General features: G+C 28.9%; 1 long non-coding RNA gene across 17 annotated transcripts in view; it reads left to right on the top strand.

The window, feature by feature from the left end:
• LOC147950421 (uncharacterized) overlaps nt 1-4,142 on the top strand; it is a 5,379-nt gene extending 1,237 nt beyond the window's left edge. For 3 of the 17 annotated variants that reach the window (XR_015595008.1, XR_015594998.1, XR_015595018.1), the window contains exons 5-9: nt 152-187; nt 334-394; nt 580-638; nt 728-854; nt 3,851-4,142. This is a non-coding gene — a long non-coding RNA (uncharacterized LOC147950421). Of the gene's footprint in view, nt 1-151; nt 188-333; nt 395-579; nt 639-727; nt 865-1,035; nt 1,319-3,850 lie in introns of those variants that run through there. The other 14 variants (XR_015595014.1, XR_015594999.1, XR_015594994.1 and 11 more) reach the window with 9 other exon arrangements.
• Nucleotides 4,143-4,547: the final 405 nt, after the last annotated feature.

Below are 4,547 nucleotides of genomic sequence, written 5' to 3'. Positions count from 1 at the left end.
TAGTATTATAACTCTTCCTCGTGCAAGTTTAAGCTCTTCTTTGGTCTCAGTTTGGGTTAGTTACTCAACATCCATGGCACCTAGAATCCCTTTAGAAACTCTGAATTCGTTGCAAAATATAATCTGGATCTTTTTACCTTTACTGTTTCAGAACCAGCAATTATGGATGCAATTCTCTACTCCTTAGGTAAAGGATATTGCTCCTTCCCTTATTTTCCCTAATTAACAACATATGCATTAGAAACAACTCTACATGTTACCACTTGTTTTGTATTGTTGCTTATCTTGTTCAAGGCTTGTCTCTACTATAATATGTTTCTTCTTCTCATTCAGATCACGTGGTTGAAATATAATGATGATGCCACCTTTTAAAACAATAACTCCATCAACTCAGGTACCCAGCTCTGGCTATATATATCTAAAATTGATGGAAGTAAGCTTGAATTCTGTATTGTTTATCTTCAACGCTTGTCTCTAATTCATCGTTTCGCTGCTCTCTCCTAAATAGTTCTTATAAGCTTACTCTGCATTTTGTCTACATATCAAATGAGTGACAATAAGAAATCTGATAACTTACAGATTTTGTTTCTTTTTACCTTTACGGAAATAGACTTCTATTTCAATATCAAAAACACAAGGTATGTTACTTCCTGAAACCATAAACACTTCAATGCTAGTTCTGTGCATCTCCTGATTGGGAATCCGTTACCCGTTATACTTTTTTCAGATCCTGCAAATTTTCGTAATGGTAGGAGCTTTAGCTATGGGATTCTAAGTAGGCGTTTGTACCTGTGGATGCTTTTAAACGACTACTACATGAATATATGGCGCAAGGGATTCCCACTACCTCAGAAGTATGCTTTGGTAACTCATTTCCTTCTGACGTTTTTGTGTAGCTTCTGAATTTGTCTTTAGTTGCAGACTTCTTCAAAAATACCAGAGCTAGCTAGGTTGCGTCATTACGAGTTGTGAATTAGTGACTACAGAGATATTGCATCCCTTCCAATAATATCGTCCTTTCAAATTTAAATGTAGGAACATTAAGCTACGACTTAGGAGTTGATTTACAGATTATGATCAAACTAGCCTTGGTTTCTAATTCTGAAACATTGTGGTTCCACGTCTCATCTTTTTGTTTCACTTGTCCCCTCCAAGTGCATGGCATGTCATGTGTCTGTTCCTGTTTCAATGTGCTCAGTTTTTTCTAATCTGTTTTCCTAAATCTTCTTTACTAATTTGTTTCCTATTTTGTGTATGTCTTTCAACATGCTCAAGACACATACAATATTAAAAAAATTAATATAAACATTTAGCCGCATACACTGTCGGGAAATTTAGTTATTCCTCTATTTGGAAGACATACAATATTTAACAAAAAAATACAATATAAAATATAAATAAGAATGAAAATTAAATGTATGTGGTGTACGCCAGGTTAAAAAAAGAAACATGTAAACAAATGAACACAACAGTTAAGTGATTTTAACTAAAAATTATGTTTCTCTTCTATTTTATATGTGTTAGTGTTTCTTTTTGATTATAATAAGTTTAAGGTTTGGTTTTTACTTTCATTCAGTTTTATTACACTCCACCATCTATTTATATAATTGGCCATACTTAACACACAATAGCCCTGTTCTTTTCTTTGTCGCGCGACATGTTCTGGCGACCAGAAATTACATGGAGGACGCTGGTTTTTTTCTCTTTAACTGTCGCTGGTTTTCCTCCCTTCCTCCATTGTTATAGCTTTTGTTCTTAATAATTGGTGTCACTGGTTTTATTCAGAGTCGCCGTTTTATTAGGGGTCAAGGGTCGATGACACTTGCATCGCTACTTTAAGTTTTTCAGTAGCAGATGTGTCGGTGGATTATTAAAAGAACACAGCCAATATACTTATTTTCATCTTAGAATAATATACGTATTAACCAAATTTATATTCAATATTCAATATACATATCTACCCGCATATACGCCCATAAATGTAACATAAATCTATTGAGAACAAAAAAGATTAAAGTAACTAAATTCTATATAAATAGCAGGTGGAGTGTGTAACCTAAATTCATAAAACTGTCATAAATAAAATTTTACAACATACAACATCAAACATACAACATCAATTAAAATAAAGTTTAGTGATAAATAAAATATAGGTTTGCGGTATACCACGGGTTAAAATCTAGTATTAATTATAAGAAAAAAATAAGAAATTTTAAGTTATATATATATATATATTTTAAACCTGATTTATAGTTAACGCACTCCATTTTGCAATACAATTTTACTGTAGATTTTTATATCATATTGTATTAAAATTAGATTTTCACATCATATTAAAATCAATCATTGTATCAAAGTTATATCTTACTTCATATTTAAAACAATTAAAAATTAGTGAAACATAATTATCAAAGAAAAAACTGAATACTAATATTATCTCATAATTGAAAAACTAACAATATCAAAAATTCATAGACGTTTATTAAGTTTCCTCAAATTTTTATGAATTAAAGGTAAATTTACTTCCAAGAAAATATATATATATATATGCATAATATGTAAATATATGCTCTAATTTACGTAAACATATACATATATATATATATGTTATTTTTTTTTCAAAGTTTGATCTCATAGTTAAATTTTGACAAACAGAAAGAAAGAAAAAAAGAAAATATAATTAATATAGGTCATAAATTGCACATAGCTTTAATAATATAAAGAAGTTTAGTGGTGGTGTATTTGAAAAAACTATTACAACAATTTATTGGTGAATATCTAAAATCTTTTTTCTTTTACTATTATTAAAGATTGATAGTATAATTTTATTAATTATGGTATTATATAAAAAAATTGTATAATTTCCTTATTTTTTTTCTAATAGAATTAGTTATTTCAAATTAGGAAGAGTATTATCTTCTTTGATATACATATAACAATTATCTTTTTATATTTATTAAAATTGTTAAAATCTTTTATGTCTTATAATTATCTTATTAATTATAAAATTAGTTGAAACAAAGTTTTTGTATAACACATGGCAAAATCTCTAATCGTTAAAATTGACAAGTGTCACTATAAGTTACTAACTTTGAAAACCAAACTTTATATAATAAGATATACGTGGGTAAATCTATATGCATATATATAAACTTTCTACAGTTTTCTTGTTTAGTGTTAATTTTTTACTATTTTTCAAATTTAACCCAACTGACATAACTTATATTATATTTGATTACCAAAATTACAAATATTTGTTTTGATACTAGAAGATAAAATTTGTTTCATTTTCTAAATCATATTATTTTAAAGTTGAAATGTTAATTTTACAAATATTTGTTTCATTTTCTAAATCAGAAGATAAAATTTGTTTCAGTTTTCTAGTTTAGTGTTAAATTTGTACTATTTTAAAAATTAAACCCAAGTGACATAACTATTGATAACCAAAATAACAAATATATTTTTTGATCCTAGAAGATAAATCTAAAAACATATTATTTGAAAGTTGAAATGTTAATTTTACTCTAATAGAGATTTTGTAGAATATTAGCAAAAATGAAATATTTAAAATTTAGAAAAACAAACTTATTGTAGATGTATTTTAGGAATGTTCTGTTACATATAAAGATTATATAAAAATAACTTAAAATTACTTTAAGTAAATAAGAATCAATTTAACAGACATATTTTGAAAATTGACTTTAAGTAAATAAGAATCAATCAATTTCTTTTTTTTTTTTTGCGATTTTAAAAATTGTAGGTTTTAGGTAAACCTGACCATGTTTTTAGGCCCTAATGAATGACTTTGGCTATCGAATAATCCTGACCATGTTTTCCATTTTGTTTTTAGGCCCTAATGCATGTCGAGTTTGGGTGGATGTTGTAAAGGTTACAGATGTTGTAGGTTGGAGACTATCTTCTAAGATCAAGTATATGGAAGATGTGCATGAAACCTCTATTGCATGGCCAGAGGATAAAGTGGTACCTGTAGTGTTGAGATTTGGATTCATTTGCTTGTACTTGGGTTTTACATAAGTGGGGAAACAATGTCAACCTAATACAACATATTTTGTCTTCAGAAGTGAATTGAAGTAAATTGATTGTTCTGAATTGATGGAATGAAGTATGTTTATTGCTTCTAAGTTTATGCGGCTATGTTTGAGATTGATCAGTTTAAGACATGCCTTTTGGTTTGGGTTATCGCTTCTGTCGGTTACATGTTCTTTTCTAGAGTTCATATTTTTAATATATTCACATTGTATGCTTTAGATCTTCTATGGAAAACCAATGGTATTTTATAATCTTTTGTTTTTTTTCAATATATCATTTAGAAATCCCAATTAGTAATTGTAGTGCCCCCATCCCGCGATCCTAAAGGGGGGCAATTTGTTTTAAGGAAAATGATAACCGAGTTAAGTTGAGCTGTCGGCCAGCTCGTCTAGCTGATCTAGCTAGTGTATCATCTTGTGTAGCTGACCACCGCTTAGCTAGCTGGTTCCCCAAGTTTGTTGAGCTCCTTCAAAGAGAGGCAACCCATCGAAAAGGGG

Source organism: Camelina sativa, chromosome 1, assembly GCF_030686135.1.
Source record: "Camelina sativa cultivar CO46 ecotype springtype chromosome 1, ASM3068613v1".
NCBI lineage: Eukaryota > Viridiplantae > Streptophyta > Magnoliopsida > Brassicales > Brassicaceae > Camelina > Camelina sativa.
The sequence above is the reverse complement of the archived record's forward strand: the minus strand, read 5'-3'. Positions and strand labels throughout refer to the sequence as shown.